Genomic DNA, 26,535 nt, shown 5'->3' on the forward strand with positions numbered 1-26,535 from the left:
AAATGCCGAACAGCTGAACAAGTCCCCAGGGCTGAGGAAAGAGCGTTCTCCTTCCCTGTGAGCCACTCACTGGCTCTCGGTGTCTCTCATCAAAGGCCGGTGGTTGGAGGGGGGGTGGCGGGCTGCAAGTCAGAGCGCTCGGCTGGGGTGCCCTGTCACCGTGTGTTGTCCTGGGATGGCCCAGGGGAAAGGGGGGCAGCGGGAGTCACCGCCGCTCGGCTGTGTTCACACTGCTCAATGAGGGCACCATAAAACCGGCGTCTGGAGTTTCTAGTCCATCTTTCCTCCAAAAGGTTTAAAGGGAAAACCCAACTCCTGGGGTCCGTTGAACTCTGCAGGGTTCTCCTGGCTCCTTCTCTGTCAACCTGCAAATATTTAATGAGCCTCAACTGCATGCGAGTGATGGAGTTGGAGCTAAGAAGGCCAAAGAGGAAAGAAAGAAACTAGGCAGCCTCCAGACGCGGAGGATGGAGAGGTGATTTTAGATCTTTCAATTCAATGTTTTCTGGCACAAGAATGCCAGTCATCACCCATCATTTCCCATCGTTCCGGAGCACCTGCTCTGTGCTCCAAGCTTCACGGACCCTGGCTCACTCAGTCCTCCCAAGGACCAGGAGGTCGGTGTAACCACTGCCCACTTGACAGATAAGGAAACTGAGACTCCACTCTGGCAACCTGCTCAAAGGCACACAGTGAATGAGGCCCCGAGTTTGAACCGAATTCTGTTCTTTCTGAAGCTGAGGCCAGACCCTAGAGGTCAGTGGTCCTCACCTAGGGCACACACTAGAGTGCCTGGAGAGCTCTCAGAAACCCCCCTGCCCAGGCCACACTCCAGACCAAATGAGTCTGAATTTCAGGATCTGGGATGCAGGCATTAGTACTTTTTAAAGCTCCCTAGGTGATTCCAATAAGCAGGCAAGTTTGAGAGCCTGTGCTCTGTCCCACTGTGGCAATCTTTCTTTCCTTCCCTCTTTCCAACAAACACACACTGAGTGCCTAGTGGGCACTAGATGCTCAATAAATGAGCTTCCTTCCCTCAAAAGCAGTGTGTATATGTCCCACAGACAATCACCTAGAGTGGTGAGGGATGACCTTCCAGGAGGGGGCTCACAAGAGTGGCCAGAATGGAGACAGAAATTGGGGTGCGGGCTCGGGAGCCCAAAGGCCCCTGATCGGCAATCTTCTGGTTCTGCTCGGAGACTCCAGAAAGGAGGCAGGGCTGGGGTGGGGGGTGGATTTGGTGTTGACCCCTCCAGGCCTGGAAATTTTGTTCCTATAGTGGCTTCCATCTCTGCGGGAGGATAAAGAGGCGTGCCAGTGAAGGCCTAAGCTCAGCCTCAGGGCCTGCAGGGTCTCCCTAGGCAAGGAGGGGAGCTTTGGGGCTACTCCCGCTGCACCTGTCAAGCTGCTGGCGTGAGCTCTGCCAGGCCAAAGGAACCCCTTCTCCACTGACAGAAACAGAGGAGGAGGAATATCTTGCTTCGTGTCATATAACCATCTCTCCCGGAAGCCAGGGAACAGCACTGCACATCAATCGTTTTCCAACTAAAAGTTGCTCTGATGGGCATGCTTCTTACGGTCTGCATTCAAAGGCATGCCAGGCTTCCTATGTCAAGTGAGATAAAGTGAATTTTCTTGGGCAACCAGCAGAAATGTTTTCATCTTTAAGACATAACGTGTAGGGAAAACACTAACCCCCTCACTTAACCAGCATCAGGGAACAATGAGTTGTTTTCAAGGAATAAACCTGCAAAGGGGGAGGATATAGCTCGGTGGTAGAGTGTGTGTTTAGCATACACGAGGTCCTGGGTTCAATCCCCAGTATTTCTGTTTAAATAAATAAGTAAACCTAATTATCTCCCCCCAACCCCCAAAAAAAGAAGAAATAAGAAATGAATTTGCAGGCTAAGTAAAGATCCCCTTCTGGAAACTTGAAAATGTCAAAAACAAAGTGCCTGTTTTGAAATAAACAAGGTCTAAACGGCGTCACACATTTGCCTGTTTCCTTTGATGATGTGGACACAATTGAAGTGGTCTCGGCGGCCCACTCACTGGGAACGTGGACAACTGTGTCACAGTCAAAGACAAAGCCGCCCTCTGTGTCCACTTGCCCTGTCACTAGATGGCCCCTCCCTGTTATCCTCAGTGACCTCTTCTTTCTGGTTCCTTCTCTTCTCTTCTTTTGCTCAGATGTACACAATAACCCCTTCCTATAGCTTCCAGGATCCCAGAGGCCTGGTGGTCTATGTCCACACCAGAACTCAGTACCTCACCCTCCAACCTGTCCCTCCTTCTCTTGTGTTCCTGACCCTGGTCAGCAGCGCCCATGTTCGCCAACCATCAAAATCAAAACAAAAACAAAAGCGGATGCAGGAGCTGGAAGGGATCTCAGAGGCATCTCACTTGTTAGAACAGCTTGTGAAGTAAGAGTAAAGAGACTCTGATGAAAAAGGATCTCAACATGGCTGTGGTGAACAGTCAGGGGACTTTTGAGCAGGGAATTCTTCGCATATTTTGGCTTTTCTGGATTATTCCAGATATTTGAGGTTGCTAAGGCGAGTAACTTCTGGCTAAGCGAGGTGTCAGGGTTCATGGTTTCTTGTTTGTTTCCTTTGGTTTAAGGCATCAATTCTGTATTATTCCGGAAACAGGCTACAATTCACGGATTTGATGGGCGGTTTTGATTTCTCTCCTCTTCTCAGTTCCCCCATTATAGCATCCCCCAAAGGGCCAAGACTCCCAAACTGGAGAGGGCAGCTGCCAGGCCAGGACCAGTGTGAAGTGAGGGCTAGGCCTCCTCCTTCCTTTTCTCCCTTTCTCTTCCTTTTTCCCACCACCCACAGCCCCACCTGCCTCATGCACCAGTCAAAAGCCAAGGCAGGAGGCAGCACGGCCCCAGAATAAGAGCAAATGAGGCTCTTAAAGTTCCAGAGGGGAGTCACACAGGGGCCAGGGCCAGACACCCTGGCCGACCACCCCATTCTAGAGCTGTCTCAGAAACAGGATTTGGTCAGTGCCCCTGAAACACACCAGGGGCGCCCAGGCCTGACTCACGGTTGTCAAGCTTAAAAGATCGAGGCATAAGTTGGATGCCAACTCAGCCATTGGCCACAGGGCCTATTCGTTTCCCTGGGTCAGGAAAACCCACGCCCACCTCCCAACCATCCTCTTTGAGGTTCCTGGGAAACCGAGTCAGCGTGTTGCAGGCGTGTCATGGAAGGGAGAGCCAGAAGTCACAGTCAGTTTCTCTGCCTGGGCGGCACTGCCCAGCATTTCGTGGTTCCAGGATCCTGCACTGGTTCATGCTCTTTTCATCTCTGTTCAGCTGTTGACCTGAAGGCACCAGGTAAATCCTGCTGATTGATGGTTGCTTTCAACCTCTTAACTCCACGTTGACCACTCCCTGCCTTTGACATAATCTACCAGACTGGTCCCAAGATGACAGGTTAGGTGAGAGCTTTCCTTGACATCTCAAGGTGGTAAGCCTATGTTATGAGTGGGCCAGGCTGTCCCAGCTGCCCCCAGGCCCACCCCTAGATGAGTGCAAAGAGGAAGGGGTTTGGGAGAGGGAGGAGGTTTAACTGACCAGCAGAGGGGTTCTCATTTTCCCAAGCTCTGCAGCTCTGCGTTTCCTCACAGAAGGCCCCTAGAAATCGACTCCAAGTGCCACTTGTGAAATAAGTCCCTCAGCCTTCCCCACTGGCTTTCAGGGACCCGGTAGCCGGTCATCAAACTGATTTAAGAGTCTGGATTCTCAGAGAAAGCCTGCAAGGTGATGGGAGCAGACATGGGGTGGGGTTCCCCATGAGGCTGACACCCACCCAGCTTCTCCCGAGCCCCGGATGTGCCCCGACCGCTCCGGCCGCCCAGGCACCGCCCATCCTGCCCCGTCACTCACCGGGGGAGCCCTCCTTGACCTCGTGGGAGCCGCCTGAGAGACCAGCCTGGCAGAACAGCTCTCCCACAGCCTCCTCGCCGACCTCCCGGGCAGCTTTTCCGAGCTGTCTCTTTGGCTAACACAGGAGCTTTGCAATAAGACAGGGAGAGAAAGACATGAGACGCGGGGGTGGGGGCCCTTTCTCCGAGCTTATTAAAAATCTTTTGTGTGCCACAGAATAAGTCCAGTCTTGTCCGTCCTGCTGCCCCAGCACTTAACTTTTTCAGGCCTGATGAGCATAAACGCTTCAGTTAGTCCATGAAACCAAAGACCCTCCTGGCCTTGGACTGCGGCTGGATCGCCTTTATGCGGGCATCGTAATTAGGCAGCCGGCCGACCCCGGTGGCCAGAGGTGCCCGCTCCGGCTCTCCACAGCCCTGCCGTGTCTCTGAGGACCCACACGCTGGGCCAGGCTGGAAGAACCGTCTGGAAGGAAAGCCCGTTGTCAAACAAATCATCGTTCTGGGAACACAAAGCCGCAGGGACCCTCGGGGTGCTGCTGACACTCGGGCCGGCAGCATCAGAGAGCCGCGTCTCCTGTGTGGTGCTGGAGCCCCAAGTTCGGAGACAGAAAGCTGGCTCAGGGCCAAGAGCAGCGGCAGCGGACACCTTGTCTAAATAAAGGGAGAGAGCGCGGCGCGCAATGTTACCACAGGCGCACGACAGGCTCCGAGAGGGGAAGGGGTGGGTGGACGCTGCGTGGGTGGTTTCGTGTTGCACGATTTTTTTTTTTTCTTTTCTTTTGTGGCTGTTGTTTTCTTTTTTATCTACTCAGTTTTGTAGTATTCAACAGCCGGGCGCTTGGCAAAACCTGGCAGCGATACCCACACGGCCCTTTCCAGTCCAAAAGGCTCCTGTCAACTTTTACAACCCTGCGCTAAAACTCCAGGCACGTCTCTTATTGCCAGCACCGGGTTATTTATTTGCCCTGCCTGTCTGGCCTCACATTTTTTCACGTGTGTGTTACCCCCGCAGTTGCTACAACTTCCCTCCGGCCCTTAAAATGCCAGTAACCGCCCAGTCCCATTGAGAGCTGGGAGGTGTTCAGCCTTTCATGGTTTCAGCGTCCTGTACTGGTTCATGTCATTTTCATCTCCGCTCAGCTTTTGACCCAAAGGAAGAGGAAGACTCCTCCATTGTCAAAGTGGCTCTCTTTCACTGGAAACCATTGTTACTAATAATAACCTCACCAGGCGCGCCGTCAAACCGCCCGCCGGCCGTCCCCTACCCGCAGGGGTTGGGCACACAGGCAATTCCAAGGGGACACGGCTGGCCTGGGTCAGTGGGTGAGGGCCCCAGCCTCAGCCACTCCGGCAGCCCCAGCCGTATTCTGGACCCCTGCTCCTGTTCTGGAACTGGGCCTTTCATTCTTTTTTAATCCTTTACACAAACAGAGAGAGTGTGTGTGTGTGTGCGCGCGCGTGTGTGTGTGTGTGTGTGTGCGCGCGCTCGCGCGCGCGTGTGTCTGTCGCTTTGAAATCATCCAAAAAATAATAAAAAGGGTTTTCATGGTTGAGCCTGACCCGGTGCAATGCAGAATATATTATTTCTTTCAGAGCATGGATAGCGGATCTGCACGTGAAACACAGATCAAACACGGCCCCCAGAAACAATGGTAGGAAGCATAACCAGAGTGAATCGATTCCTTGATCCTGCTGTACCAAAAAATTAAAGAGGAGCACTCCTGGGGTTTCTAACCCAGATACGACTTCAGCCACAGCTGTGTTTTCCATGTTCTGAGATCTCTTGCTCTGCCTCCCTTTTTCTGTGTATGAAATGTGGATTAGAGTAAGCAGTATCAAGTTCTGGCTTTAAAAAAAAAAAATTAAATAGCTCTACCCCTTCACCCTCAACACACACGCACGTGCACGCACACACACACACACACACACACACACACACACTGGCTTGTTTCACCTTTTCCCCACAACTCAACGCAAAACTGGACAGACTCTGCCACTTCCCCCATCAAGACAACAAGAAAGAGAGGGCAGAAAAGTCCCTGGCAGGCATCGGGGAAAATCCTTAAAGCAGCGAGGATTCTATTCCCCAGCCTGCGGCCCCGTCCTCTCTCTCCATCCCCAAGTGATGGCCCCTTCACTCTCAGAGATCTGTTTAAATATGTAGGTGGTCTTGCTCAAGTTGGCTGGTTTTTATGTCGGCATTGACCCCGGGCTGACCCCATCCCCAAAGATCCTGGATTGCCCAGCTTGGCTGAGCGCTGGAGGGTGGAGCTCGCAGCCCGCCCCCAGCCTTCTGATGGGCCACCAAGGCCACCCTGGCGGGCTGGTCAGCTGCAGCCAGCGTCCTCTTCTGACCTCTGCTCTAATCCTGAGGACGCCCTTTATTTAGACACCACAGCCCAGCCTGATCCTCAAGTCCCAGATTTGTTCACTGGAGACAAGCCAGCAATGGCCAAGGGCTGGCTCCAGAGAGCTCCTCAAAAGAGACCTCAGGAGGGCAGGCCCAGCTCAGGCAGGCTCTGGCTGAGATGCACCAGAGGTCACAGGTTTGAGTCTCCGAGGCCTGAGTTCAAATTCCAACTCTCTCACTGACTGTGACCTTGGGCTGCTGTGTAATCTCTCTTCTCCTGTGTCTGCATTTGTTAAATGGAAGAGGAGAAGATCACGAAAGGATGGAGTAGAGAGAGATTGAGTGAAGCAGCTGCAGGCCAAGGAAGGCCGGCAGCCACCAGAAGCTGGAGGAGGCAAGGGCCCAATTCTTTTCTGAATTCTCCAGAGGGAACGCGTCCCTGCTGGCACCGTGATGTCTGCCCAGTGAAACCGATTTCAGACTTCTGGACTCCAGGACTGTGAGAGAATAAACTTCTGTTGTTCTAAGCCACTGAGTTTGCAGTCATTTGTTACAACAGCAATGCTAGACTAATACCAGCTTCCATGAGATGGGCTGTGACCTGGCTGTCTGATCTGAACGGGCCTCACAAAGAGCTGGTAAAGTGGTGGACGAGGCAGGCACTATCCGTTTACTGATTAGGGATTGGAGGTGCCTAGAAATTAAAGTTCTTGCTCAAGGTCACATGCTGTTTGGTGGCAGGGCCATGACTAGAACAGTCATCAGATTCTGGACAGGTGGGGAGGCAGGCTCAGCCCCCAGTGGGAGCTGGGCAAGGCCTTGGAGGACCTGGAAAACACAGAAACCACTGTTCCAGCCCCTTCCTGGCCGTGGTGTTTGTATTTGGACAAATGCTGCGGTGGAGGGCGCGCTACGGGGTGGAGGTCCCACGTGAGTTGCAACTCTCCTCCCAGAGGAGAGGGAGTCCAGGGACGTGAATTCTTCCTCCATGACTCACCTCCAAACCCTGTCAGGTCTCCAGGGCCTCAGATTCCTCCACAGTGAAACGGAAATCCTAACACGGCTGTCCCCTCTTCAAGGAGCCGCGAGATCAGAGAAGGCGCACCTGTACAGGAATGCCCGACAGACATAAGTGGGTTACCGGGCCCCTCTCTCCCCACCAGGACTCCTCGGGAACAGAAGGGCCACAGGGAAGCTTGCCAGGGACACCACGCAGAAGACCCGCCGGGAAGCCCTGCTCAATCACTTACCCACGGCGGGGGCCCCCGGCCACAACCCCTGGCGCGGCCCAGAGAATCTTCCTCTTTCTCGCTCCCTCACTGTCTTATTCCCTCATGCTCTCTGCTGCCATGGACGCCCCCAAGCTCCCCCTCAGGATCTGGCTGAAGCCAGACTTCCCCCAGAACGCCATCCTGCCTCCTCCTCCGCCTCCTCTGCTTCCCTCACTCCCTCCCTGGTTTCTCCCGAGAGCGCGCTCGCCATAAATCACACGCACGTGATTCCCCGTCTCAGGCTCTGCCGCTAGGAAATTTTTATCTCAGATACCACATTAGGTTCTAGGGGAGCAAAACCAGTGAAGACCTGCCCCTGCCCTCCTGGAGCTTCTGGCCTCGTGGGAGAAGCAGCATGATGACAAATCCGGGACAAGCTGCAGGGTCCTAGGTGCTATGATGGAGGTCTGTTCAGCCCACCAAGGAGCAGGTGATCCGTTGCATGTGTGGAGGGGTAATCAGGGAAGGCTTCATAGAGGAGGGGGCCCAGGTTAATAAGGAAGCAGGGGAGGGAAAGGAAGTGAAAAGAGAGCAGGAGAGAAAAGATAGGGCCACAGTCTAGCCCACCTGTGACCTGCCAGCTGCTGTGTGGGGCTGGAACACGGGGTAACTAGTGTGGGCCACACTGAATGAGACTGGAGGAGTCGCAGGGCCTCATACAGCTGGCCTCCGGGGGCTCAGCCAAGGAGCTCCAACTGTCTCCTGGGGGAAGTAGGGAGCCATTGAAGGTTTTAGAGAGATCCAGTTTTGTTTCTGAAAGCTCACCTTGGCTGCAGAGTGGAAAGAAAGATTTGAGCAAGGCAGCTGGAAGCAGGGGTTTGGACAAGATGACCTCTCAGGTTCCTTTCAAACTGGAAGTTCTAGAAGTCTCCAGGGAAGATAGGAAGAGCTGTGGGACATGGAGAAGAAAGAAGGGCAAGAGCTGGCCAGTAGCCAGCTCCCCTCGACGACAGCTCTCGGGAGAGAAGGGCAAACAGCAGGAGGAAGCAGCAGGCGGAGGGCCTGTCCAAGTGCTGGGCTGGACCACACACTCCAGCCCTGACCCAGAGCCCATCAGGTGGCCAGGCCCTGAAGTGGCCAGGGGCTGGCATGCAGGGCAGGAAGACAGACGGGGACAACAGGGTGATGATGGACTAGGAAGATGCCTTGTGAGGCCCTGGGATGGAGCCAGGTGGGCGCCGGACCCCTTTTTTCTCTTAGAGTCCTTCTCCGCCCCTGCCCACAGCGCCCAGCATCTTTCCCCTCCCCCAGTGGGGCAGCTGTGGGGAGGGGTGTTCTGGCCACCGCCAGTGTCCTGAGAGGCCCAGGCAGGGCTCAGACCTCCCCTGCCCCTCGGAGGGAGGCTCAGCTTGTGGCCTTTCTGCAAGTCTGGTGAGGAGCAGAGCCAGAGAACAGACAGCAAATGGGCCGAGATGGGGGGGAGGGGGCCGCTTGCTCGTTAGAATGCAAAGCACTTCCTTCCGCAAGCCTCTCTCCAGTGCCCTGGCCGCTCTTGCCAAGAGCTGTGTGTAGAGCGGCGGGGAGTAGGGCAGGACAAGGCGCCCAGAACCAGGAGTCCCAGGAAGACAAGGAGATGCTTGTCGGGGTTCTGGGAACCAGCGGAGGCAGCAGGGCTCAGGGCAGGCCCAGGCTGCCTGCAAAGGCAAGGTGGGGAGCCCTGGCTCCCAGGGAGGGGCACTGGGAGTAGGGGAGCAGCACCTCGCCCCTTGGCATCCCACCCACTGTCCTTTCTGCCTGACTCCCTCTTCCCTGTCTTTCTAAGACCCCCCGGGGCAGAAGGAGCCAGCTTTCATTCCTCTCCCTGTCATTCTGCAAACAGAGAAATCCTCCTAAATCAGGTGGAGTGGGAGAGGGGGCGGGGGTGGCGAGAGAGGTGGGACAGGAGTAGGGTCTCTACCATGCAGCTGTAAGTTAGTCTCACCCCTGCCCTCCAGGAGTTCCAGTCTAATGGGGGGGGCGGGGAGACAGATACAGTCACGACCACCCACGGTGCAGTAAGCTGTGGCGGGGTCGGCGGGGGTTGGGGGGGAGCACCACCCTAAGGCTCTAAGCGGCTGCCCCGCATTAACACATTTTGTCCTCGCCAGCGCCCTGAGGCAGGTGCTAAGGCTCGCCCCATTTTACAGATGAAGCAGTTGAGGCCTGGAGATGTTAAGCCACTTGCCCAAGGTCACACAGGAAGAGTGGGATTTGTCCCAGGTGGCCTCGCTCCCCAAGTCTGTGCCCTCAACCACCAACCCAGACAAAGGAAAAATGGCATCTCTTGTCTTCATGACAGCATTGGTGGGAGGTGGCAAGCACAGGGTCTTGAGTCAGGTAGACCCCTGTGTCACTCTAAGTGGCCTTAGGTGAGCCCCTTGCCCTCTCTAAACCTCAGTTTCCTCACCAGTCAAATGGGGACAGCAACAGTACAGCACCTCCCTGAGGGGCTGCCAGGAGGAGGAGAAAAGGAGGGGATGGAGCTCTGAGGACCAGGACCACCAGTAGACAGCTGGATCTGCATGTGCCTCTAGGAGTTTTCAGGTAAATTCATTCTACTTGACCTTGACAGAGGAGGAGCCAGGTGGGGACTGTGGAGGCCAGGCGCCAGGGTCCGTGGAGGGATGAGGGCTTCAGGAATGGCTTATGAAGGGAGGCAGGGCTGGCTTCTTTCCTGAGAAATAGCTGGGTCCCCAGAGCGGCTCCCCACTGCCACCTACCCCTGGCTTCATCTCACCTCACGGACTCCTGAGCCATCACACAAGGGCACTGATCAGCCCCTTCATCGGGGGAGGCCAAGACTCAGCAGCCCCAGCGTTCAAGGACCAGGAGCCCCCTATTCAGCCGCCATTCAGATGACAGACCTGAATCTGAGGGCGAAGGCGAGGGAGGACAGGATCCGCAGGAGTAGGGGAGGGGCGTGGGAGAGGGGGAGCACCTGCTACAGAGCTACAGAGCCTGCCTAGGATTAGCTCCCCGCCCCCCTCCATGCAGGAAAGCCCCCCTCAGGCTGCCACCCCCTGCATGGGGATTTACAGACGGCTCCCTGATGCGATCGAGGACCCTCCCTGGCTGGCATCCTCCAGCCTCAGATGCAATTAGGGGAAAATAATGTGTAAACAAGAGCTGGAACCTGTGCTGCTGTGGGTGGGCACCAGCGGCTCCCCCGTGGGCTCCCAGCCCTGGGCTGCCACCCACCTCTGTGACCTCACAGCTCCGTGCCCTTGAAGGTCTGTGCCCTTGAAGGTCTGTGACCTCACAGCTCCATGACCTTGCAGTTCTGTGACCTTGAAGCTCTGTGACCTTGCACCACTGTGACTTTACGCTGGCTGTTCCTTTGCTGAGAACATTCCCCACCCCATTTGTCTGCCTGCAAATATCCTTCTCCAGCCCCAAATTCTGCACAGCACCGTGTCTGATGAAACCTCCCCGTCACACGCACACACAGATGCAGACATACAAGTGGGCTGAAGTTCATCTCCCTTTCCTAACGCCCAGGTTGTGGCATGTATACACCTTAGTTGAAGGCAGTACCTCACGGTATTACATGTTTTCCTTTGACCTGTCTGTCCCCCAGTCCCAGTTCTCTACTGCTTCATAACCAATTACCCACAACTTAGTAGTTTAAAACAGCGGCATTTATTTTGCTCGCCAATCTGCAATTTCAGCAGGTGCGGTGGAGACGGCTCATCTCTGCTCCACTCAGCGCCAGCTGGGGCAGATGGAAGGCTAGCGCTGGCTGGTCTGAAGGCCCCTCTCATGTCTGGGGATTCACACTGGCTACTGGCTGGGATGTCGGCTGGGGCAGAAGCCATAGCCCCCACACGTGGCTGCTACGGGCAGCCCCTGGGCTCCCTCCCAGCATGGCAGCCGGTTCCGAGAGGGAATACCCCAAGACCAGGTAGAGGCTCTAATCCCTTTAATGGCCTCACCTCAGATGCCACACAGCATCGCTTCTGACATAATCACGGGCCCTCTGATTCCCAGGGAGGGAATACAGACCCCACATTTCAGTAGAGGAGAGTCCGTGGCCCACTGGAAGACAAGCACGTGGGACGGCATGCTTGGTGCAGCTACCTTTAGGCAGTACCGTCTGCCATAATCCCCAACTAGATGGTAGCATTCAATGGTGCTAGAAAACAATGCTTGCAGAAAGAGGGGAAGGACTGAGGGAGGGAGGGGGAAGAGAGAGAGGGAAGGATTTTATAACAGAAGGGCAAAGACTCTTTAAAGCTGGAAGCTACTGAGGAGATCACCTAGGCTATCTCTCCCATTTTACAGATTAGACAACTGAGGTTCAGAGGGGTACACACCCTGCCCAAGGGCACAGAGCCAGTTCAGTAAGATCTAGTCTCTGAGTCCCTCTCCTCCCCATGGTGGAGAAGGGATGGGCCCCTTGACACTTATCTGAGGTCTTGGGCCTGCCCAGTCCCCAGACCAGTGCCATCTTGGTGTTTTGGGAATATTAGCCTCTGTCAGGGTGGGCTTAGCCAGTCTGACTTGTGTCCTTATAAGAAGAGGAAATGTGGACACACAGAGGGACCCCAGGGATGTGAGCACAGGGGGCAGACCATGTGAGGACACCGTGAGAAAGCAGCCATCTGCAAGCCAAGGAGAGAGGCCTCAGGAGAAACCAGCCCTCTGACACCTTGATCTCGGCCTTCCAGCTTCCAGAACCACGAGAAAATAAATGTCTGTGGTTTAAGCCACCCGGTTGGTGGTATTTTGTTTGGCTGCGCGATGTAAAGCTCCTCCAGGTAATTCCCACACTGACATTTTGGTATCTATCACTCTCTAGTGAGTTTGGTGAAGAGTCTACTGCCCAGCTGCTTTGAGGGTTTGATTAACGTGACGTAAGTTCACAGAATGGGCAGAGGAACAGGGAACCCAGTTCTGACCCTGCAGTGACGAGGCATGGGCTGTGCCCCCAGCGGAGCCCAGCCAGGTGCAGCCAAGGTGTGTGGCGGCCCAGAGCGGGCAGCCAGTCAGTGCCCGCCTGTCCTCACCTCACCCACCACTCCCGCGTCCGGGAAGGAGCAGCCAGCCTCAGCCGGGCCTTGGCCGAGATCCCATGAGCCTGGTGGAGAGACGCTGAAGGGACAGATAAAGGACGTGGGTCTGAGGTTGAACATTCAGAGTGTCTCAGCATCGGCAGGGATGACAGATGTTTGTCATGTGGGCCGCAGCGGGCTCCTCTCTGGCTTCTGTCCCCTTGGCACTTCCCACAGCCTCCCACATAGCTCTGTGCTGCAGTTTCTCCCCCTCCACGTGGGATGCTGCTGGTCAACCCCAAGGGACAGCAAGAGCCTCCAAGATGCGATGTCTGCAGAGCGCTGGAGTTTCTAAGGCACAGGAGGTGATCACCAGGGTGTCGATAACTGTCACTGCTGTCATTTCCTGCACTGGCATCTCTCAGAGTGATGCTCACCAGAGGCTCAGTTCATCCACCCCGCCCTGCCCCTGCCCAGGTCAACTCTCTCACTGACACCCACTGGGCTTGGATCACTTGCTTAAGGTTTTCGGCACCCAGAAAAGCAAGCAGAGTGCCAAGAAGGCTACAGCCCTGCTGGGAGGCCTGCCTCTGAGGGACAGGACCCCAGCCCCCAAGCCACCAGCCTGGGCCTTGGGCTTCCAACAGAAGCCATCCACGCACTCACCCAGGGTGGCCTGGGCTCCCGGGCTGGGAGGGGGGGGGCTGCTCAAGGGGTGAGGTCACACGGGGACATCTCTTCCTGTGGCTGAGGGAGGGAAGGCAGGCAGGTGGACACCCTGCAGAAGAAGAGGTTTCAGCTCACCCTTTCCAGAAGCATGACTGCAGGTGGAAGCAGAAGAAAGACAACCATGAAAACGTACAGCAGAGGCCCGGGGTCCCTGAGCTCTGTCCAGCCCGGAGCTCAGCCCTGGCGGAGGACTTCGTGGGGTGGCATCTGGTTTCTTCCTCACAATGACTTCCACAGAGGATGCTCTATTGTAGAAGGTCAAACTCAGGTTCGTCAGAGAGGGGAGGGGAGAGATTTGAGGTCACACAGCTGGTAAGAGGCAGAGCCCAGAGTCAAAACCAGGCCAGTCCGATGCAGTTTCTGTGCCCTTAAATTCTACCCTATGCTGTGGCACCGGGGGAAAAGAGGCACAGTTGGTGGCTGCATGTGTCTGTGTATGCACATGTGCGTGCATGCGTGCGTGCGTTTGTGTGCGTGTGTGTGTGTGTGTGTGAGAGTCCGGAGTCGCTGAAATACAAGTAAAAACTTAAATAGCACTTCACCATTTTAAAAATTCATCAGCAGTTCCTGGGGTTTAGGAATTTTTCCCTGGTCCCGATTCACAGCCACATTCATGGGCTCCCTCCTTTGGTCCCTTTCCTCTCCTTTCCCCATTGCTTCTCCACTTGCAGACCGCCCCCTGGAAATTCTTCCTAATTTTGCAGACAGAGCGATTCAGTCCTCACTTGGCCTCACTCACCCACCCAGACTGAGGAAAGGCCCGGGAAGGCTCATCAAAGTGTGGCGATAGTTTTACGGCAGCCAGAGAAAACCACGCCGGTCTCTGCCCAGCCCACCCTCTGCTGCCTTCCTTACTCTCCGCCGCTCCTTACGCTGGAAAAAGGCCAGCATCCGCTAGAGCAACCATGTCACTTTCCGGATGAGGACACCGAGGCCCGGACTGGCAACGTGGCCTGTCCAAGGCCAAGAAACACATTTCTGGAGATTGGGGGCTAGAACGCAGGGACAGAGATGCCACGATGTTACTTAACCCGGTACTTCCTCTTCACAGTCTGTGGGCTGTGTCTGCAGGACTGGCTCTGGTTACTCCAGTGACAGGAAGCCTGTACTCATTATCTATTACTTGGTAACAAATTGCTCCAAAACTTAGCAGCTTGTAACAGCAAACATGTATTATCTCACCCAGTTTCTGAGGGTCAGGAATCCGGGAGCAGCCTGGCTGGGTGGTTCTGGCTCAGGCTGCAGTCAAGCTGTTGTCTGGAGCTGCAGTCTCTCAAGACTTCACTGGGGCAGGAGCGTCTGCTTCCAAGCTCACTCACGTGGCTGTTGGCAGGAGGCCTCAGTTCCTTGCTCCCTGGGCCTCTTCGTCAGGCTACTCATGACGTAGCCGTCCCCAGAGCCAGTGATCCATGAGACAGAGCCAACCCGAGACAGAAGCAGCAATCTTTTTATAACCAAATCTCGGAAGTGATATGCCATCACTCCTGCCATATGCTATTGGTCACCCAAACCAACCCTCACCAATGCGGGAGAGGACTGTACAGAAGTGGGACTCCCAGGAGGCAGGATCACTGAGGCTGCCAACCACAAAACCCAAGAGTGTAGTGGCTTAAACAAGAGAAAAATGTTTTCCCCTTTCTCTCTTTCTCACAAATGAAGTCTATGGGACCAGTCCAAAGTAGGTATAATGTTCCATCTTCATGAGCGCTCCAGGCCTCTTCCATCTTGTTTTTTTTTTTTTTTTTTTTTTTTGCCACCTCCTAGTCCAAGATGGCTGCTCCAGCTCTAGCCATCACATCTGCACTCCAGCCAGCAGGAAGGAAAAATGCCCCCCTTCCCTTTAGGAACACTTCCGGGAACTTGCACATGGCATGTCTACTTACATCCCCTTGGCCAATTATTAACCACTTTCTAGCCTGCAAAGGAGGCTGAGAAATGTAGTCTTGATTTCACGCAGCCTCTGTGCCCATAAAGAATTCAGGGGCTCGATTACTAGGAAAACAAATAGACGTTGAGGGTCAACTGTCAATCTTTGTCTTTGATAACCCAACAAAGGCTAGGAACTTTCCCTTTCTCAGAAACAAAGAAATTATGTATGTGCAAAATTGTGCATACCAATTCGACGGCTTGTGAACGCCTATGAGGTCAGTTCCTGGACCTCACATGAAGAATCTCTATAGCTCTGGCCAGGACCTCATCCTATTCCTGTGTGTGAATGGTGTGGACACAGACCCCTGGGGCAAGGTCCTAGGAGAGGGCAAGGAGTCCTCCAGGACAGCCCCAGCGTGGTTCCTTGCCGGTGCGTGGGCAGCATCCTCTTACCTGGTAGGATGTTCCACCCCAGGAGTCGCTGTGCCAGCATCTGACAGAGGGAGGACCTCACTCTCCACTGGTGACTTAATGCAGCACAAGGGCTGATACAGAGGGAACTGAAATGGGTTAGTGTCATGGGTTACGCTGAGAGACAACTCATTGGTGTTTTTAAGAATCAGCAAATAGCACTCCTTGGAATTCCAAATCAGCTTTTCTCTGCTGATATTTCAAATGCCAGGTTACAAGCACACAGGCGCGGAGCCGTTCTCGACAGTACTTGAATGAATCATTCTTTTCCTGGAACTGAAACACAGTCCAAGGTTAAAACCACAATGAGATACCACTTCACATCTCCTAGGGTGGCTAAAATTAAAACTGACGACACCAAGTGCTGGCAAGGATGAGACGCAGCTGGAGCTGCAGGGCATTGTTGATGGGTGTGTAAAATGGTACAGCTGCTTTGGAAAACGGTTTGGCGAGTTCTTATAAAATTATAGATGCCCTTGCCGTAAGATCCAGCTGCCTCACCCCTGAGCACCTATACAGGAGAGATGAAAGTATGTGTCCACAAAAAGATTTGAACATGCATGTTCACGGCAGCATTACTCACAGCAGCCCCAAACTAGAAACGAGCCAAGTGTCCGTCAACCAGTTAATGACTATACAAACTGTGGTCCATCCATACAATGGAAAACTACTCAGGAACCAAAGAGAGCAGACTCTTAAGAGATGACAACAACTTGGGTGATCTCAAATGCCTTATGCTGCGTACAAAAAAGCCAAACGTGGAAGAGGGCACACTGTATGATTCCATTGATGTGGAAGTCAAGGACAGGCAAAATGAAGCTAAGGGGATAGAAATTAGAAAAAGGAAGGAGCATGAGAGAATGTTCTAGGGGTGATGGAAATGAGTTAGCTCTTGATAGGAGGATAGTTCCCACTAGAGAAATCTTTTGCCAAAATTCCTGGAACCTTAGCACTTAAGATCGGTGCATTTCACTGTAGGTAAGTTACCCCTGAGCTTAAAAAAAGATAAAAGAAAAAAGATCTGGAAAAAATGCAGGACCCCACAGACCAAATGCTAGCTAGCTGCCTTGGCCCTCCATGCCGGGCCAAGATCAGTGCTGGGTCGGCCGTGGCAGTGCAAACTGCCAGCTACTGTGACCTGCCAGGGAAAGGGCTTCCGTTCTCAGACAGCTCCAGCCAGTCAACATGCAAGTAGTAATGACACTAACAGAGCCGCCTGAGAGCCCGCCTGCCCGGGTTCTGCTCAACGTGGTCCCTCTGCTTGCAGCAACGAGCTCCCCCCAAATGCACGGGGGACTCAGACTGGGACCCACTGTGTCCTTTCCATCATCTTCAGCCTTGAAAAGGCCACCAGCGTGACCAGAATGGAGCAAGTATAGATGCCCCGATGTCAGCATCCATCTTCCTGAGAAGGAAACCGAGACCCAGAAGGGCAGGGCCTTGCCAGCTGTCACCCAACCCCGTCCCCAAATTCCCACTCCGGTGCTCACATAGCCACGGACTTCCTCTTTGGCTCAGTACTTTCCCATCAACATTCCCAAAGCTACTGAAATGAACCCAAAAAGCCTGTTTTCCTTCATTTTCTCTTAAAAGGTTATTCTGTTCCCCCCTCAAAAAAGATCATTTCGTGGTGGGAGTGGGTTTCCCTGCAGATAGATTACAGTCCTTTGGGGCCAGAATGTCACAAAAATGAAGCTGCCCAAAAGTTGCGGGGCCTTTCCTCAACCCATGAATCAAAAGCAGCTCGTGCTTCTACACATCCCTGTCTGGTGTGGTTAAGGCAGGTTTCAAACTGGTTGAGTCAGAGAGCGGGCCTGTCAGAGGAAGCCTGCCTCCCGTCCCGCAGCTGCGGGGTGAGAAGATGGCCAAGTTGGCATCCAGGGAGCCTCAGAAACCCTCTTCCCTTCCCAAAAGGCAGGCACCTCTTGAATCTCTTCAGCTCACACTAAAGGGGACCAAAATGCCAACTTCAAAGGATCTTTCCTCCAGACTTGAGTGACAGATGACATTTGCATGTCCAGGTATCTTGGAACTCCCCCTTCCCCTTCCCTCCCGTCTTGGAGCTGCACCCGTCTCCCTCCTCCACATGTGCAATCTAGAAACCTCACCCTGCTCCCTGTCCCTGTCCCTGTCCCTGTCCCTTGTGACTTTCTAGACTCCATACTTCTAATATGGATCGGCTGCAATTCATTGACTCCTTCTATGTGCCAGGCGCTACAGCAGTTAGCCAGAATTCCTGGATTGCAAACAACAGAAACAGAGTCTGACTGACTTCGGCAAAAGGGAACGTGTTGGAAGATGATTGGAAATGGACATAGAAAATCGGAAGTCTGGAGAAGAAAATTGGCGTTGGCAGGGGCCAAGGCAGACCCAGAGACAAACTGCATCGATGCTTCTGCTCAAGATTCAAATGTCAGGCAAGGGTATCAACTGGCAGGGCCGCTTTGGACGACAGTCTGGCAGCTTCTTACAAGGTTAACCATACAACCACACTACGACCCAACGAGTCCACTCCTGGGTGCTTGCCCACGAGAAACAAGAGCATGTGTCCAAAAAAACACCTGCACAGGAATGCCCACTGTATTCGTAATAGCTCCAAAGTGAAGTCAATTCAAATATTCATCAACTGGTGACTGGATAAACAAATTGTGAAACGGTCTAATGGAATACTCCTCAGCAGTAGAAAGGAGCGTGCTAGCAGCACTCACAACAGTGGAAATGAATTTCACATTAATATGTTGAGCAAAAGAAGCCAAACTCGAGAGAACACGTGCTGTGTATGATCCATTTCTATAAAATCCAAAAAGAGACAAAACTAACCTACAGTGACAGAAATCAGAACAGGATTTGCCTCTGGTGACCAATAGGATTCTCTGGGAAGGGAACAAGGGAACTTTGGGAGAGGATGGAAATGTCCTATATCTTGACTGCGGTGATGGTTTCACAGATGCATATATTTGCCAAAACTCATCAAACTGTACACCTTCTGTGCATTTCAATGTATGCAAATTAGGCTTTAATTAAAAAATTAAATTAAAAAGAATCGCAAGCAGGGCTTGTGCCAGGAGCTGGAGATATGATAGCGAACAAGGCAGGCAGAGCCCCGTCCAGGGGGAGCTTCCGTCTGGCCCCAAAGCTAGTAAGTGACAGAGCTGGGAGCAAGCTGACATCCTCTTGCCTCCCAAGTCACCCTGCGATTCCCTCAGCGTTGCCCTGGACAGCACGCCCCAGAGTGTGACAGGAGCCCCCAGGGAGGTGGCAGCCAGCTGCCTCAGAGGCCAGAGGTCGGTCCTCCCGAGGGCTCCAGGCTGCCCAGCACAGCCCAGCCGCTCAGGGAGGAAACACATTCTCAGAGCCTGCCACCACCCCCATGCACAGCAGGGGCCAGGCCTGTCCCTCCCCCTCTTGAAGACTTCTGGCCCCCAGAACCTCACACAAGAGGGAAATTTCAAATCTTTTATTTCAGAGCAGATGAAATAGAAAATTCGCAGGACCAGAAACAAGAATAGTATTCAGAAAGCCCCAAACTATTAAAAGATTTTCTCACCCATTCTGGCCAATTAAGAGGTGGGCAGAGAGAGTTCTAAACAGGAGTCACAGAGCCCCTCAGAGACTGGGGTGGTAGGACAGGCAAGGCATTCGCTTTGCAGAGGGTGACCATCCGCCGTCTCCTTGGACTGAGGTCCTGAGAGCATCATCAGAAAGCGGTCAGCTACTTGATGACCGTTCAGGCTTCTGTCACCCTGGTCCTTAAGCCCCTAGAGCCTGGAGTGGCCAGGATAGCCCATCCCAGTAGAAACTGTCACCTACCTAAGCCCCAGATCCCCCAAACATGGCCAGATAGTAGCGCATCAGAGAATGTTCTCGAGATTACCCGTGTAATTCCTTCCACCTGGTAGTGTCCCGCAGCCGCCGTCATTCAATCAGCCCTGCCTGCCTTTGTGAGGTCGATATTGCCGTCCCCTTATGACAGATGGGGAAACTGACTCTTCAAGAGACTTTGATCTTTGCTCTGAGAGACACGGACAGGAAGAGGTGAGTCAGGGCAAGAGCTGAGATCTTTCACGGTCTGCACTTGGAGCTCTTTTCTCCGCATTTATTTGCACTGCCGGAAACGTTCTCAGGCCCAAGAACCTTCAAGGATGGCAAGGCTGACGAAGGGCCTGACCCCTGCGGCAGGCAGCCTCGAGGATGGTCCCCAGGGGGCTCCACCTCCTGGTATTCACACCCTCTGAGCGTGGGCTGGACTCCGGGCCCAGCTCCTGAAACCTAGGCTAGAGCAGAAGTGATAGGCTGTCACTTCTGAGATCAGGTTGCAAAAAGACAGTGACTCCTGATTCCGGCTCTCTCTGGCTCGCTCACTCTCTCTCCCTCAGGTCACCAGCTGACATGTCCTGAGGACACGCTGGCAGCCTATGGAAAGCCCCACATGGTGAGGAACCCGGGCCTGACGACAGCCACACGAGCGAGCCCGGAGAAGAATCTTCGGCGGCCGCCAGCCAGCAGCCACGTGCGTGAGCCGGTCTGGAAGCGGGACCTCCAGCCCTAGTCAAGCCTGGAGGTGACCAGAGGCCGGGCTGACACCTTGACAGCATTTCATGAGGGACTCTGAGCCAGAACCACCTAGCGAAGCCGCTCTGGAGTCCTGACCCTCAGAACTGTGGGAGATGATAGATGCTTGTTGTTTTAAGCTGCTAAGTTTGGGGGTCATTTGCTACACAGCAATAGATAAATAACACAGCTCATAACAAAAACCCTAATATCGCTGCACTGATACCTAATACCCTCTCACCCTCAGGCCAGAGCATGGGACTCTGACTTTCTTGGCCTGATACACACACACACACACACACACACACACGCACACACACGCACACACACGCACACACGCACACACGCACGCACCCCTCCCCCACCCTGATATCTTTGCATTATTTAACTTGCTTTCCTTTTCCCATTTTCTTCCCTTCCCTTTTCCCTAAAAAAACATGTCAAAGTTGAGCCTCCTCCACGGAGTACGTTTGAAATTGCAGTGGTGTCACCCAGGAGTAAGGGAGCCTGCGGGTCCCACGCGCCTTACCAGCTACCTTGGCTGCCTGCAATGCATCCCCGGTGCCTTCTGCTTGGCTGCCTTTGTTTTGAGCACACCTTAAACTGCCACCGTGCCAAATGCTGAATGTGACCAGAAATGACACAGGATGAATAATGTCACATATAATTATCACCACATTTCAGATGAGGGCAATATGCATTTTTCTCGGAGCCGAAGGGATGCAATTTTAGTTTGTAACACAAAATGCTCTATTTGGGGGTCAGTTTTCGAGCAGTCCTTCATTCAGAAGCAATTTCACGTGAATAAAAGCATTTGTATTCATGCGCTGCATAAGGCGCATTAGCCCAGCCCTGCTCCTGGTGTTGACTTCTCCACGGGACTCCGGCTCTTTTCAGTGACCCAGCCCCCAATCCGAATACGAGAAGGTGACTATGAAGATGTTTTTGACTTATTCCGGATTGCCAGATCTTTGTCTGCTTCTCTGCCCGATGGGGACGAGCCGGCACCTCTATAAACAGCTCTCAGATTCCACCCCGGAGCCTGGGCTGTAACATCCAAACTAAGACCATACAGACCCCGAAGGAGTATTGGCCTGCTGTCCCTGGATGATGATGTCCTTAATTATTCCCCCCAGAAAAGCAGGCTCTGAGCCAGGGATTTAAGTGCAGGTAGTTTATTTGGGACGTGTGTTCATCTGCTCGGGCTGCCGTATGTAACACGATGTCACAGGCTGGGCGACTGAAGGAACAGATTTCTTTCTCATGGGTCTGGAGGCTGGAACTCCAAGATCAAGTTGCTGGCAAGGCTGGACTCCTCTGAGGCTTCTCTCCTTAACTTGAAAATGGTCACCTTCTTGCTTCCTCTTCATCTGGTCGTCTCTCTGTGCCTACTCCACTGGTGTCTTCTTGTGTCCGAATTTTCTCTTATAAGGACACCAGTCAGGTTGGATTAGGGCCCACCCTAATGGCCTCATTTTAACTTACTCACCTTTATACAGGCTTATCTCCAAATGCAGTCACATTCAGAGATCCTGAGGGTTGGGGCTGCAACATACGGGTTTGCAGGGGACACAACCGGACCCATGTCAGGAGGTGACCCAGGGAGTATAATGATGGGCTGGAAGTGAGACTGGGGACAGAGGATGCCAGAAGAGGATGCGTTGATGAGCAGAGTTTTGTTGTGGGCAACTGGGGTCCAGGGCCTCAGGGGACCTCTGGGGGAAGGTGTAGAGCACAGCACAGAATTGTCCCGCCAAAGGGCGAGGGAGCTGGGGCGCCAATTGACTCCATGTTGGTTAAGAGTTGTCTCCCGCAGAGCCACGGGGGACCTTGGGTGTACCCAGGAATGGTCTACAGAGGAGATACCTCAGAAACTCAGAGCAGCCACATGGAAAACGGAAAAGAACACCACTAGGATTTTGATTTCCAGGTTTTAACTGATTCTCATTGAAAAGTCGCAAGTCGAAAATGACACCAGCTCAGAACTGGACCAGCTACTTGAAGCTCCTTGCTGCACAGAGAGAGATCTGGGGCCCAGCAAGGTTACCTAACAGGCCCAGAGTTGAAAAAGTGGAGGAGAGCGAGGAGGCGACCACTCCCCTCCAGATGCCCGGGCCAGCGCTCTCCCCACACCACGCGGCTGCTTGCTCACATTAGTTTCTTTCTTCCTAAGCAAGAGCAGGCGTGGATTTCAGAGTCCTTTTGCTGGCTGATAAACTCTCAGCTGGCCAGAAAATACAAATGAACAACACAGAAAAATCTAAGAAATGTCAGCGATCAGTCCCTTCCCGACACACACCGTTTCCACCTCCAAAGAGACCCCAGGAGCCCAGCTAAAAAGAAGAGCCACCCTCCAGTCACAGAAGGCTGCACGCCCGGCCAGGCCCAAGCCCCAAACGTGAGCAGAAGAGGCTTTGGGAGCTACAGGATCTTACCAAAAGGCACCAAATGTTTCTAGGATCCCACAAAAGTTCCCCCATCCCACAGAGTGGCAGGTGCTCCCTCAAGAGTCTGCCCCACCAGTAACGATAAAACCAGCCACTTTGATAGATTCCCCAATCTATGTTGTTCATTTATTCCTCTCACAACTGTATGAGGTCAATACCAGTGGTCCCATTTTCTGGATGGGCAAGTGAGCACCCTGGCCCAGGGAATGTCACCTAGGGCCATACCTTCAGGTGAATTAAACCCTTCCTCTTGAGATCAGAATGCTCACTTGGTGAGACAGGTTTCCTCTGAGGCAGCCTGAAAAGTCTAGCGGGAAAGCGGGCCTCCCTCCTTTTCATCTCTGAGGGGCACCAAAGCCTGCTGGCACCAACCATACAGTTAAAGCTCGTGCACCTCTCGTTAGGGCCCGTGAGGTTTCCAAAACGTTCCAAGAGCAACATCCCAGCAGGAAGTCATGCAGAACCACTGCTGGCTATGAGCTACAACAGGACAAGGAAAAGCCACCAACACTCACCTGCAGCCTGAAGAAAAGGAAGTGGCAGGTGGACACTCCACTGTCCACATCCAGAGCCTCGGAAGTCAGCTGAGGAGGAAGAAATTGAATCCCAGGACTGACGGCCACTGAATTTTTAGAGTCTGTTTACTCCGAGACCTAGGAATGGTGAGCAAGGCTTCCTCTAGTGTCCAGTTAACACTCTTGGTCTTCGGATGTTGCCTGTCAGGTACAAGTCAGTGGGACATTTATCTAACTGCCATCCATCCACCCGTCCATCCATCCATTCACTTTTTACCCAACAACTATTTAATAAGTGCCTGCTCTGTGCCAGGCATTGTTCTAGGCACGAAGGACACAGCAGTGAACCAAACAAATGAAACCTCTGTTCTATCGAAGGCTTACATTCTGACAAGGGAGAAAGAGACAACAATCAAGATCAATGAGATGCATAATCTCTTACGTGGCAAATGCTTGGGAGGAAAAGAAAGCAGGAAGGGGGAGGGGTGCTGGGGGGAGGGAGTTCAGTTCTCAATAGGGTGGTGTGAGAAGGCAGCACTGATCCGGGGATGGCAAGGAAGGGAGGGAGGCAGCCCTGCCTATGAGCCTTCCGGGTGGCAGCAATAGCACATACAATGGGCCTGAGGCCAGTTGTGTCCAGGGAGTGGGAGGGATGGCAAAGAGGCCAATTGACTGGGGTGGAGGGAATGAGGGGGAAGTGACAGGTAATGAGGTCAGAGAGGTGACAGGAACCATTCTGTCGGTCATTGCAAGCCACAGGGAGGACTGGAGGCCACCTTGAGTGCAGTGTAAAGCCACCGAGGGTTCGGAGCAAGGCGCACTGTGGTCTGACTTAGCTTTTAACGAGACTGCCTGGGTGCTGTGTTGAGAGTAGAAGGAAGAAATATTGAAAGGGGAAACAAGGGGACCAGCTGTGGGCGGGGGGGGGGGGGTGCTTCAATAATTCAGGTGAGAGACAGTGGAGAGTGGAGGCTGCGCCAGGGTGGGAGCAGTGGGGGCAGGGATGGGGGAGGAGTGCAGAGATTCTTGGTCTAATCTGAAGGCAGGATCTACAGAATTTGTTGAAGGATTAGACAAAGATTCCAGGGAGGACTCAAAGATGTCGCTAAGGCTTGTGCGCTGCTCAGCAGAATGAAAACTGGCGCTGGGAGGCTGCAGGAGGAGCAGGGGTAGGGGGTTGGGCTCGGGTTTCTGCTGTCTACTGGACTTCTAAGGGGAGAGGATGGGGGGCGGGTGGATATAGGAGTCAGGGGTTCAGGGGAGAGGCCCAGTGGAGTCTCCAGCGCATAGAGGCATTTAGAGACTAAACAAGGGGGGGAGGGGAGGAAAGGAGAGGGGAGGGGAGGAAAGGAGAGGGGAGGGGAGAGGAGGTGGGAAGCAAGGGCTAGAGAAGGACCGGCTGCAAGCCACACTGTGACCACAGGCTTCCAGAAAGTCCCAATTTGAGACCTCTCAGCCTCACTCAGGGAACCCCAAGTGTAGCCAGACCTCCAGATCCAGGAAACCAGGCCTACAGGAGAAGACAAGTTCACCTCTGCTCAAGGTGAAGTGCACCCATTGGCACTTCTTGTGAACAAGGCACAACCCTCGCTCTTGGCAAATGGGACACCTTAGACCCGGGGGGCAGGGGGCAAGGACTCTGTTGGTGTGTGAAGAGCAGGGCGAAGAGGGGTGGGCAGCACCCCAGGCACAAAGGACCCCTCTCCGGTTTCGGAATGGGCTGGCTCTGGGCGAGGTGTGAGCGCTAAGACAGGCTGTTCGAGGCTGACCCCCCTGTGATTGCCAGCGGCATAGGTCTCTGATTGATGAAAAAAAAAAACAATAAAATGAATGAATTCATGGCATAACAATTTCTAGCCAGACTCAGGGGGTGACACCTGAGCTGCCTCCTGACAGTAGAACAGGGGTGATCCAGGAGGGGCTGGAGAGAATTGTTCTAGAAAAAGGGAAAGCAAAGTGGTGGGGATGGTAGCTTGGGGCTGCCGAGACACTGAATTTGAGGCCGAGGGCGAGGAGAATTGAGGCTGGAGAGGTGGATACGAGAGGGGGTGATAAACCACTGAAAGGAACTTGGCCTTCATCTCCAAGCGCTGGAAACGGCACAAAGGGTTTTCAGGAGGGAATAACAGTCCAATGTGCATTTTAAAGAGATCATTCAGGCAGTTCTGTGGAGGGAGGATTTGAAAAGGATGGAGCAGGCAGCCCAGAGGGCTGGGGGCTGGAGAGGGTTGCGGAGAAGGGTGGAGGTGGGATCCTGTAAATGAATCAGTAGCTTCCCCGCCTCACCCCCTCCTGTGGAAGCCAGTGGGTCAGAAATCTGTCACCTTCCCCATGTAGCCACTGTCAACCTGGGAGCCGAGGAGTTTCCAGGCTGGGCAGGATGCTGAGAGGTGAGGCGGGAAGATGCCCGGTTCTCAAGTCTGCGTCTGGCCAGCCCAGGAAACAATCATGGGGACACCGTGGAGGAGAGTTAGGGGCAAGAGTGGGTCACTGGAGAGGGAGGAGGCACCCTGATTTTGGACAGAAGCTTTAGGTCCCTGAAAGGGAAGAAGGGCTATCCAGAGCTCCCTGGGTCTGCACCCCCTCACCCCTTCCCACCTCCTGGTTCTGTGTGCTGAGAAGATGGATAACACGTTCCCAAATCCATAGACCGCAACATGTTTGCTAAGTCAGAGAAGGCAAATCAGGTAAACCGAGGCCTGGTCACCCAGATGGACTCCAAGCTGAGCGTTCCCATCCAGCCCCTGGCCCTCAGTGGAACCACCCCTCCCACCAAGCGCCCCGCCCCCAGGCCCCTCTTCTTCCTGTGTCACTATTATTCTTTGTTCCCCACCGAGGATCCTCAGCCCGGTTCTGCGAAGGCCCCGGGGGCCAGTGTCAGCCCTGGTGTGCACGGCAGGCTGGGAGATTAAAGACCTTTTCCCCAAATCCCCCAGCAAATCACAGCAGCGCTGGGGCAGCCCCGATTGCCAAGCAGGAAGCGGAGAGCAAATCCCGGCCAGGCACCGGGGAGCCCTCTCTCCGGTCTCGCAAGGCCTCCAAAAGCCACGGGCCGGCCAGCCTCGAGACTTCATTAAAAGCGCTCGGTGGCCTGCGTTTGCTGCAGACCCATTAAACAGCCGACATAATCCATTCATACATAAAAATAAGGGAAGGGGAAGGAGCGCAGTCCCACAGGATGTGTGTCTGGGAGAAAACAGTTTCCATAAAAATCCAAACAGAAACGAGGTTCACGGGGAGGTTTTGGCTGCAGTCACTTTGGGCTTCTGGAAATTCTAGCTGGGGAAAGGTTTTCTTTGTGGCCCCTTTGGAAGGGCTCTGATTGAGACTGACAGAAACGAGGGAGGTGGGGGGACTCCCCAGTCTCTCTGCTGACCACCCTACAGCTGAGGAATTGTTCTAGAAACCTGGGGTACTTGTGCAAGGCAGCCAGCTGGGGTGCTGGAGAGAGCAAATCACAGG

This window comes from Camelus bactrianus, chromosome X (genome assembly GCF_048773025.1).
Source record: "Camelus bactrianus isolate YW-2024 breed Bactrian camel chromosome X, ASM4877302v1, whole genome shotgun sequence".
In the NCBI taxonomy this organism is placed as follows: Eukaryota; Metazoa; Chordata; class Mammalia; order Artiodactyla; family Camelidae; genus Camelus; species Camelus bactrianus.